A 12,221-nucleotide genomic window follows, 5' to 3' on the forward strand; every position below is an offset into this window, starting at 1 on the left:
AGGGCGTGATGTGAATTGAAAGAAAGGATTAAAAAGTGAAAATTAGTCGGGTGAAGCCATTCGTTTCAAAACGTGGAGGCGAAACTTGTAGTAGTGTAGACGTATCTATTCCAGTTCTCTCAATTTTAATAAATTGTTTATTATTTAAAAATATGAAATTTGGATTTTAATAGAGGGCTTTTTTTGAAGAAGAAAGTTACCAATCGCTCCATTTCCATTTCCTTTGCAATATTTTTTCTATTTGAGCTTAACTTTTTATCAAATTCCCATTCTACATTTAAAGTGTCGCGAACAAAGGGAAAATCCATTCCCGAACTCAAAATGAACTTTCAATCCATTACTTAACCAAAAATAGGAGATCAATCAGATCCCAACAAACAATTGGGGTTATCTTTTGGTAAATGCTGGAAAGCGATTCGTCATTAACACCGCTGCATACTGCGAGGGGTAAGACACTCTGCGAACTCGGTTTACACTGCCGTATCTTTGACAGTTTTAAATGGAACTCACGGACTCTTGAAAATATGTACCTTTAACAGTGCTAAATGCACGAACTCGGTGTACAGGTTATCTGAGACCGTCTTACCCCTAGGAATACTGTTCACGTATGATTGTTTTACATATCCGACTAAATAAATCGTAAATGTTATTACAGATACGAAAACCATGGAGCATTACAGTAAGAATACGCTTTTTTTTATATTGAATTATCTTCTGTTTTCACTCGATTTGACAGCAGAATCCGCTATTAAATAGCAAAGATTCATTTGCAAAATTTGGACCAAATCTCATCTAGCTCCTCCCTGGCCGAACCTCGTGGGAGCAGATACGAACAATCGAATTTGGGATCCTTAACTTAGACGATTTCCCCCGCATTTGGATTTTTAAGGCAAGCTCGGTTTAACTACCAAAAGTCTATCTCGACTTCAGCCCTTGCTCTTTATTCTGTTCGTTAGACCAAAAATGAAGGAAGGGAAAATACATTCGGTAAGATAAAATAGCTTCCCAAAACTACTGGCAACCGACCAGACGCCTACTACTGCTAGTACAACAATGCTTACGAAGTAGAGATATGTTGATAAGCGGAAGTATAAGGTCATACCCTAGTTGAAAATTAAGTAGTATCAGAAGGAGATAAAGGGGAAGGATGGCACTGCCCATATGCTATAATGCTTTACGAGTGTAACAACAGTTCGACCAAAATCGAATTTCGTGATTTTTTATAATTGGCTGACAAGCGTATGCCGTAATGATGACATACGATGTCGTCAGAATCGTGAGCTCACGTGACTCACTGACGTCGTGAAAGACGTGAAAATAGATTGCTATGGCGGCGAATCTTAGTAAATCTGTTCAAATTGATTTAATTTCGCGGGGTAAAAAGGTTTAAATCTACCCAAGTTAATATAAAGCCAAGTCAAGTTAAATGTTTAAGTAAATTCGTGCAAACAGACGGCTTTAAAGTTCAGGAAAGCGATAGTAAAAAGAGGAAACTAAACGATTCGGTAAGCCTTGTTTAATAACTAATTTTCTAAATTTGATGCTGACCCAAACTAGTCCTTAGTTTCCGGTTTTAATAATTTAATTATAAACAAATACTACTTTAAAAGGTAATAGTCAAAACTATTAATAGTTTTAATTAAAATCTGAGATAAAATACATACCTCCAGGTTTCCAAACAAACAAAGTCTACATCGTCCAGTTACTCGAGTCGACTTAAGCAGACAACAAGGCGGAATTGTACCGCGGAGATCTCTCGGGACTACGTTTTTTTTGGGAGTAAATTGGTTTGAAAAAGTGTGTACTCCCGCCATATTTTCGCGCCATTTTGAGGTTGGTCAGACTGCCGTTACAGTAGAGAACCCTTGTGTCATCCTTCCCCTTTATCTCCTTCTAGACTAATAAAAAATGGCTCTACTACTAGCTCTCGTAAAATTCAACAGTTTCCCAAAATTAAAAAGGCGTAGTGAAATATTATTTACTAAACATTAGTATTAAATTTAATTTAATATGGTTCGTGAACAAACATAAGTCTACTAAAGTTATCAATCAGTTCACAGGTTATCGAATGTTCTTAGTTGACACAATTCACATATTTAGAGAAAAGCGGAATCAACTTTTTTCGCTTTTTGAGCATTGTGTATCTTTTGAAAAATAAATTCCGAAATTTAATTCGGTGCGAGTTTTTAGTTATTTTTTTCGGGCGGAAATGGTACCACGGAAATTCTCGCTTTGGAAAAAGGCTGAGGAGGGCCTCACTGGGGCAGGCTTGGGGCGAGAGAGAAAAGCCAGTTTTTGAGTTATTTTTGCGGGGAAAAAGGTATCACGGAAATTCTCGCATGGGAGAAAGGGGATTCGGGGGATTACTCGGGGACGTTTGGGACGGGAGAGAACGGCAAGTTTTTGAGTTATTTTTTCGGGGGGAAAATGGTACCACAGAAATTCTAGCACTGGAAAACGAGAAGGGGTGTACCACGGAATTTATCGAATGGGAAAAGGGTGAGGGGCCTGATTGGGGGGGTTCGACTAAGGGGAAAAGGGTGCCTTGGCTATTTTAGCATGTTAAAAGGGCGTAGGGGGGCGTACTGGCTTGGAGTGCCTCGAAACACACAACTAGCTCAGATTGTACAAAAATACGTGGCAAAAATAAATTAAGCCCATTTTCCAAGATAAGAGTTAAAAATAGGTCAGCATATTTTTTTATGTTTAATTGCCAAAATGTTGGCAGGATAATTGTGTGGGAGCTCTTTAACGCTTTGACCCTAACACAAGGTATAACCATAGCTGGAGAGATAATATTATGCGGGAAAATACAATATAGCGGTATGGACACTTGGCACTGTCCACCAGGAGGCATTTATAGTTCCCTAAAACAACAAAATGCTTTTGCAAACCAGGACGGCTATTCTATAAAAATCAAAAATTACCAAAAAAACATGATCTGTCAAAAATGACCTTGTGGTTGTGCAGAAGAGGCTGCCAGTGGCGTAGCTAGGAAAATTGGGCCCCAATGCAAGATAAGAAAATGGGCCCTTGTGACATGCCAATTTTTGTGCGTTCCAATGTACGCGATTGGGTGCGTTGGCCTATTTCCGTCACTGCTTTCCAATATCGTGATAATGACATCACGGTAATACTTTCTATAAAAATATACATGTATACGGCGTTCTTTCGTGAGACAGCCGATCGGACAGTCGACTAAGTAAAAGTTTATGGGCCCCATTACTGGGGTGGGCCCCAAAGCCCTGCATTGGCTGCATTGCCGTATTTACGCCACTGGAGGCTGCTATCGAAATATCAAACAATCGATAGTATTGGTCAAATTAAAAATCGTGGTGTTTTGTTATGCCGATGTAAATGATTTAAATGAAATGCTTCGACATACGGTCGATGGTGCCAATTTAATTCTTGACAACAAAAAATAAACATATATTGGTCGTCCGCTTATAAGTTTAGTTAATAATTTTACTAAAACACCAGATAAGCAAAACGTACGGCCACTACTAAAAATTGAACTAAAACAATTGATAGTATCATATTTCGATAGTCTCCCCTTCTCAACATGCTAATTTCCATTTTTTACGGATAGAGATTTTTTTTAAAGTTTTTTAAAGAAAAGCCTTCCAGGAAACTTTCTAAGTAGACTTACCAGAATGAGTCTATGAAGCCAACGTTTGTTCTCACGATAAAGATCTTGGATATTTTTTCTTGGTCTATTTCCACTTTAAATCACGAATTTAGAAGGTTAAAAATCGCGGAAGGTAAGTAAACTTCTATTCAAGAAAATTCTTAAAGCTATTTCGACGGTCACATCGGCCATCGCAGTAATTTTCAGGCATTCCAATTGTTTACATGTATAATCTCTTGGTAGTAGGGAGACCAGAGCAAATATTAAAGAGGGGAGTGTCCTTTAACTTCTTAAAACTTAAAAATAAAAAAATCATCAAGGCTAATACCCTTGGCACCACCCTAGGCCTAAGTCATCGAGCGACTTTTAAAGCCTTTAATTCAGGTGGCCGGGTTCCAATGCGTAGGAGGGTGGTGGCAAGCCCTGCAAGCCACGTGAGCCAACAGCTCCCTACACTAACTATTGCCGTTAACATCAAGTTTTTTTGGAAGGGGAAACCGAAGATCTCGGGGAAAACCCCTTAAACCAGTAAGGAGAGAACTTGCAAACTCAACTTGTTTGGTGACACTGGTTTCTCGATCAGCTTGATTAATTTAACGATTTTTAACTTTAGTTAACGGGCCACCAGAATGTAATAATTGTAAGATATTACGACGAAACTGTGCAAGAGGAACAGTTTTATTTTGCGATTGGCATGAATTTTCAAGAAATTGCGCCTGTGTTTCCAAGCGACGTAAGTATGACCATAAATTTATACATTTGCGTAGCCAGCCCTTCAAGACATCAGTCTATCACGTGGGAAGACTTTAGTTTCAGTGCATCGTCACCATTGTTATGCGGAAATTTAAGTGCAGGTACGGCTAGAGTGGCTCTCCGATTGGCCTAAAAAAGCCACGGATGGCTTCGACTATATTGGGATACAGAACATTTTTACAAGAAGATACTGCGCAACACGTTTACAGAAAAATCTGTAAAAATTATCGCGCTTTCTTTGTTATTACAAACATTCCTAAAAATATACAAAATAACTATTTTTGTACCTTAAAGGTATTTTCTGTAAAATAAACCGAAACGGTTTGGATAATTTAAAACTGTAGTTAATTCAATATCAAGGCGGTGAACTTGCTAGTTTACGAAGTAAAAATTACAGAAGTACCGGCTTAAACAAGTTGTGTCTGTGAAATCTTCAGTAAGATTCTGTAAAAATAAGTTCGATTTTTTTAAATTGTATTTTTTGCGTATACCAGGATTTTTAAATACACATGTCCAAAGCCATAATTTTGAAACTTCACGAGGTAAATTTTTAATGAACTAACGTGTTACCTTAAAATTCTATTTCCAAAAAAAAGAGCATGTGGATAAAAATTAATATTTATAATATAAACCAACAGAACATGTATAAAAGCATTTCAAAAGAGGCGCTCTAAAGGTTGCCTTTGTATGACCAAACACGTTTTTGGAGAGGGTCTTACGAAGGGGACATCTTGGGCCCGCTTGTTGACGCTCTGATGTACAATAATATATTTTTTTTATCAAATATAAATGAACTATGCAACATGTACTTAATACATCGGGAGGGGGTGGGCCGGACAAATGTCTGTGCTTGTTGGTATTGCAAGTGTTTTTACCAAACCAACTCAATGAAATCTGCTTCATGTTCCCCTCCTGTAGTATACGTTGGAAGTCACCGAAATCATTTCATGTTCCCCTCCTGTAGTGTGTGACGGAAGTCCCCGCAATCAGCTTCATTTTTCCCTCCTGTGGTGTGCGATAGAAGTTTGAATATTGTTGAACCTCATAATTTTACATGTATAAGAATAACTTTAAATCTGTTAAACCTCACATTTTTCCCTCGATTCGTTTTGATTAAATAAAAATAATTATGATTAGATAGGCTAATACCCAAGGCTCCACGATAGGCAAAAGTCATTGAGCGTCATTTCATTAAATTTAATCCGGTGGCCAGGTTACAATGGGCAGGAGAGTCGTAGCAAGCCCTTCATGCCGCGTGTGGATACAGCTCGATCCTACACTTACAAACTTGTTAAGGTTATTGATAATAGTATCTCGGTGGAAAACCCCTTCAAACAGTGAGGAGGTTAAAGGAGGTGTGCCACGATCTCACTCAATGAAACAAGTTTGGAGGCACCCTACTCTTTATATGCTATCCGTAACTGAAGGGCAGCATCGGAAACGTAGCCTATATTTTATACTACCGAGTGTAATCTACAAAAGATTTTTTAATTTTAGCGCACCAACGATGTTTAAATTATAAGAAATACTTGGAAAAGACATTTGCTAATGGAGTAGCAAAATGTGCCATTCGGGAACATCATGCTGTGCATTGCGACTTCACTTGCAAAGATGATCATTACCTCGTGGGACCAAGAAAATGGAAATGTGACATAGAAGGACAAGGCATTGAAGAAGCGACATCTTGTAAAAGTAAGTTGATAGACATGAGCGTGTTTTTTGGTAATTGGGGAAAATGTTGAAACGCTTTTGGCGCTGCTTCTGGTCCACTTTCGCGCTCTTACAGTCAGCTCTTTTCTAGAAAAATCCAATCACACAATTATATTACTGGTTGTCGGCAACTGGCGTGATACGGCGCGACAGAAGCACAAACTGATGACGTGAGTCCTTCTTTCTCTCGAACCAGTGGTAAAACAGACCATGATTCCTTTGGTTCATCACAACATTTTCCCCAACTGTAAATAAATTGATTCGTCATCAACCATAAAAGTGTTTTCCATTAAATAGCGGTTAGTTCGATGTATGATTTCTCTACGTCACCAGTTGTTGCAATAATTAAAAATTAAAGATAGCGCTGGTATCTCAAGGCACCTCAGACTTTCAATCGCGCCTGAAACAGCGCATGCCGATTAACATACGCTAGTGATTGGATCCTAATTTGGCTTTAGTAATTTTTATTTCCTTTGCTGAAAATTAAAATATGTCGACGGTAATATTTTAGCCCTGTAATCATAGACTTCAAAAGACTATAGTAACAGCTTGCGCAAATTTATATAGCCAATGTTGAAACAGGTTGATTAAAAATATTTCGTTGGAGAATGGGAAGTGTTAAACCTACGCTTATTATATAGCTTACGATTGTAGTAAAATTATTTTGGCGTTTGCTTTTCTTAACAGAAATTCCTTGCGACAAAATTATAATTGGAAAAAATTCGAATTTAAATTACTCGTGCTGGGAGAAAAATGGAGACATCATAGCTTGCAGGTTTCAATGTAAAGACGAACTATTTTTCAAATTTGAAGGGAACAGAGACATCGAATGTAAAAACAAGAAGTGGACGAGTAATAATTTCCCTAAATGCACGCGTAAGTATTCTTTCACTCGGAAAATATCATTTCAAAAATAACTTTCCACATCGATATATCGACGCCTAGCTCTTTCCATTTTCAAATTTCCGATAGTTGATAATGTTTCGATTCTACCTACTCCCCGCCTTTGGGGCGCCTTCTATGGGGCGACGTAATTAAATCGACGGCTAAAAGCAAAACTGAAATTAACGAATGGTTTGTCTATTTATGTTGCAACGTTTTGAGAAGATGAGATAACAGCAGCTTTGAATTCAGTAGAAGCGATTGGCTGATCACTCCGCGTAATCGGTGTACAGAGTCGTACCTTTGACTGTACTAATGGGATTACGCGTAATCTTTGAAGTCCCTGTGGTAATCTAAGCGTAATCTGGCGTAATCGGTGTACAGACTTTCTAAGAGTGGTTAGCCCCTCGAGTAGAAGTAATGCAGATAAAGAATAGCAATAGACTAAAAATCAGTCCGGTCGTCATTTAAAGATTCCAGAAATGTTTAATCTGCTGACTTGTTCCCAAAACTAACGTGGTTGAACTTGTTCCCAAAACTAACGTGGTTGAACTTGTTCCCAAAACTAACGTGGTTGAACTTTAAACGAATAAGTCAAGGATTCCACAAATGTTCGTTTACTATATACTAAGAGAGCCGTCCGTAGGACAGGTCCACGGCTAGTATTTTGGTATCAATATTTGGGATAGGATCATCTCTCTTGTTTAACTATAAATATCAATGAGGGTACTGTTTTCGGATTCGGGAGTGCTGATGGAAAATTAACCGATACGTTTATTAATAGAGTATGAAAAGGTTTTCGATCAAATACACGTTTGATCCCTCGAGGGTCATAATTTGGGCCTCGTAGTTTATCAGCAACCGTTGAACTCAAAAATATGACCGATACATAGTTTAATGTGGTATGAAAATAACAATTGATTACGAAGAACCTTTGGGTCGTTGGGAATCCATTAATTTTTTCCATGAAATGATACGTCGATAAATAGGGTATGAAATTCTTTCTACTTCGTTATAACCGTTGGTCAAAATTGTAACTATTATTCCTCAGCCACCGTTTAAGGGACCAATATAAATGGAAGATCAATATAAATTTTGACAAATAGATGAGCCGTGTTTTTAAGAACAATCATATGTAAAAATATCCTTAAGTATGACACAAAAATGAGGCTGCGTAACGTACAATTACAAGTTACAATATCCTTAAGTATGACGCTAAATGAAGCTGTGTAACGTACAATCAAAGTAACAATATCCATAAGTATTCCACTTAGTAAAACTGTGAGTCAAGGTTTAGGTCGGTTTAGGTTCAATCATAAGTAACAATATCCGTAAGTAAGACCCTAAATGAAACTGTGAGCCGAGTGTTTAGCGTACAACCATAAGTAGCATAATAATATGGTACTAAAGGACGCTTTAAAATTTTGAGTATACATGAAGTGTTTTGCACATTCCTTGGGAAGAAGCTTTATACATATGATGTGGAACGTATATAATGACTGGTCCAACATATTTAATTCTCTGCCCGGTTATTGTTAGGTCCACCAACTCTGTAACCCAAATTTCCAATTTAAAACATTGCCATTTTGACGAACGACGTCACGTTTTTTTAATTGTTGTTTCCTATTACAGTGTATAAGATGCTAATATAGTTTCAAGATCAACCTGTGGAAGGTTGAGATAAAATTTTCTTGGTCAAAATGGCCATTTTCAAGGTCTAGATCGGCCATTTAAATTATTGATGACACGTTTTCGATACGATGTTAGTAGTTACGTAATTTTCAGCTTTTCTCTTAAACAATGTTTCGTAATAATAAATACTTTAATGGCGTAATTATGAGTTGTAATGTCACTATTTTAGCACTTTCAAAACGTTAAGTACATACAAAATTAGGTTGCGATTACTCATTCCCCTTTTAGCAATAAATTATTTAAATTTGTTTCTTCACCCTGATAAATGAATATATATTTAATAGCAATTTGCTCAGACCGAAAGGCACCAAAATATGGAAGAGTTGATTGCGAAATAGATCTGAGAGCCAAAAAAAAGATATGCATTTTCAAATGCTCCGAAGATTATAGACGAGTGGGCGCAACGATAAACTATTGCACTTCCGAAGGACAATGGTACAACGATCCTCCAACATGCGGTAAGTTTGCAAAATGTCTTTATCACAAGTACGGTTTCAGATACCAAAATATGTGCTTTCTACAATCAACGGTTGAGGCGATATCACCTTCAGACATATTTTGCTATCATCGCCCTTTTTTAACACCAAAAAAACCTATGAGAGTAGATGCTGCCGCACTGCGACTTACAAGCATGAAAGTGACGAACCTATCGATTGACAATACAGATAAAACACCCCGAGCGCTCAAATTTATGCCGGATCAAATATGAAAGTTAGGAAATCAGAAGCCTCAAATTAGTGGTGTTCCTTTCTAACTACGCCACGTTAGAAAATCTACCAACAGAATAGCCAATTAGCCTAAACACGACGATCCGGAGGACATTTAATTTCCTATACGCACAAAATAACTTTTCTACAAAATAATTATAAAACCCAGTTGGAAAAATAAAAAAAATACAAGACTTATAGGGAATAAAGTCGCCCCTTCTTCTTAAATATTATCTTAGTCTTCGACGGAAAAAAATTGTCAAATTGCGCAAACATTGGAGCGTGAAACGGTTAAAAGCGGCAATTACCAAATTTCTTTAGATATTCCGAAACTATTTGGAATTCTTTTCTCCGTCAGAAAAACTATCTGGCCCATAGATTTCCAATTGGGTTCGGGTGGTAAGATAACGGTGGCTACTCTAAATCATCAATTTCTTCTTCGTCCCAAAAGTTCGTGACTAATAGACCATATGTACCGGGAAATTATCCTCCATGAAATAGAACCTAAGTGCATTGTAACAAAATAAAACTCCCAACATTAACGTTGAATCCTGCAGTCTCTAATAATATGATTGACAAATAAAACGTTCTACGATTGGTTTTAATATCTCCTCGAGCGCTTGTAGGAACCTTGGGTTTGATCATCTCCCAAGCAACACCAAATGTTAACTGATCTTGAATAGTTTCTCTGATTTTGTCCCTCGACACCCATACTCTCGGGGAAATATGCGAACTTAATAATAACTTGTTAGTAACGACTAATTATACCAAAAATAATACTTAAATTGCATAATTATATATTATTATATTACTATTTCTAAGCACTTGCAGAACCTTAAGTACCTAAAACAAGGGGTTGCGATTACTCATTCATTATTTAGCAATAGTTTTTTAAATTTGTGTATTCACTCCGAGTTTATATTTTATAGCAATTTGCGAAGACCGAAAGGCACCCAAAAAGGGAAGAGTTCATTGTTATACTGATATGAAAGTGAAAGAAAAGAAATGCATTTTTAATTGCTCTGAGGATTACACACGAGTGGGTGAAGCTATGAACTATTGCAATTCCGAAGGACAATGGTACCACGATCCTCCAACATGCGGTATGTTTGCCAAATGTCTTTCGCGCAAGTAGGGATTCAGACACCGAAAAATGATCCAAAGAAGAAAAATGTAAAACCATGTTGAAGTTATTAATCTCTGAAATGGCGTCTTATATGGCTAAGAAATCTTTGTATTGGCCAAAACATCTAAAAGTTTATTTACAAATACAAAAATTAGGATATTATAACTCTAAATTGATGAATGGTTTTAGATAATTGAAGGGCCATAGGAGGTTTTGATTATTTAGGGTTGGGCTACATATTCACGTGTTTTAGGAAACCGTGGTGAAAATGGAGTACCTGACATTCGACTGAAAGTTTTAAAATGATTCTGTGAACTTTTAGTTAATATTTTTATACGTTAATATCAATCAGTCTAAAAAGTGTAAACACTGTACAACTAAGGCTAGTGCCAATTCGTTAAGCACCGAAAATACTGATCTGACAGCCAGTGAATTTGATACTCCTGAAACCAATTGTCATTATTATTCATTTAGGTTTATTTTTCATTATCGATCGTCAACAATCGTTAAATTTTTAAATACGATTGCGACGCCACTAAAATGGCATTTTCGGATTCCCAATGGTCGATTCATAATTAGAGATGGTCATTTTATATCTCTACGAGCAACTGTTGAGGCGATATCAGCTTCAGAAATATTTTGCGGAATTCACTAAACCTTAATATGCAAAAATAACCATCAACGTCACTAAAGCCTAAAATCAGCCGTCTTTGAACAACTATCAAAATTAATGATATTAGGTATTGGTCTTGCGTGACGATGATGGGTATTTTGGCATATTACGGTTTCGTGAATTCAGCAAAATATGTCTTAAGGCGATATCTCCTTAAACGTTGGTCGTAAAGAGGTTAAACTACAATTTCTAGGTATTAATCGACCATTGTGAATCCGATCGATTATGAAAGATAATCGTAAATATAAAATAATTACAATTGGTTTTTTAAGTGTAGCTGTTTCGAGAAATTTGCAAGAAACCTCAAAAATCGTAACGGCCTAAAACTTATTTAAAGAGAGTAAGAAACCTGACTCAACGTTTTGTTTCGTTCTGCGATATGGAACATAGTCAAAACAATGTTATCTCAGCTCTATTCAGCCAGCAGAAGTCAGTAGACCTCTAATATGCCCGGCTAAGCCTTACCCGGGTTTTTTCCAAAAAGTCCAACACAGTGGGTTATTAAGTGGGTTTTTTTTTATTTTAGTATACAATTTCCATATTTGTATTAGACTATATGTATAAGTTTACAGATACTGCAAAACTGAACCAAAGAACTGGAAGAAGTACCAAGTTATAAGTTTCAAGTTAACAAGCCAGTTAACTTTGTGAAGTTTGAATCACATTACAATTAGGTCTAAGATATATATTTAAGTGGCCGTTTCACATTGAACAAGTCGGTTTTTCATTTAAAATCTGAGATTTGGAAGTGGGTTTTTTCTGAGCTTGGTTTTTGAGGTGGTTGCGTCCAAAAATAAACTACTCGATTTTTAGGGTCGGGTTTCTTATTTTCAAACCCTGCTGACAGACAAGAATTTACCTCTTTATATGCAGCTTTAAGAACTAAATATTGTAGATAATTCGTAAAAATGTATTATTACTATGATTTACCATTATTGATCATTAAATTTCAGTAAAAGTTTATTGCAAAACATGAAGTCTTCAAATTAACTGCATTGAATTTGTAGACTGGAAAGTGGATGAAGTCTGACCTTAATAGCATCATTCTAA

Source organism: Leiobunum rupestre, chromosome 10, assembly GCF_980474605.1.
Source record: "Leiobunum rupestre chromosome 10, qqLeiRupe1.1.hap1, whole genome shotgun sequence".
Taxonomy (NCBI): Eukaryota; Metazoa; Arthropoda; class Arachnida; order Opiliones; family Sclerosomatidae; genus Leiobunum; species Leiobunum rupestre.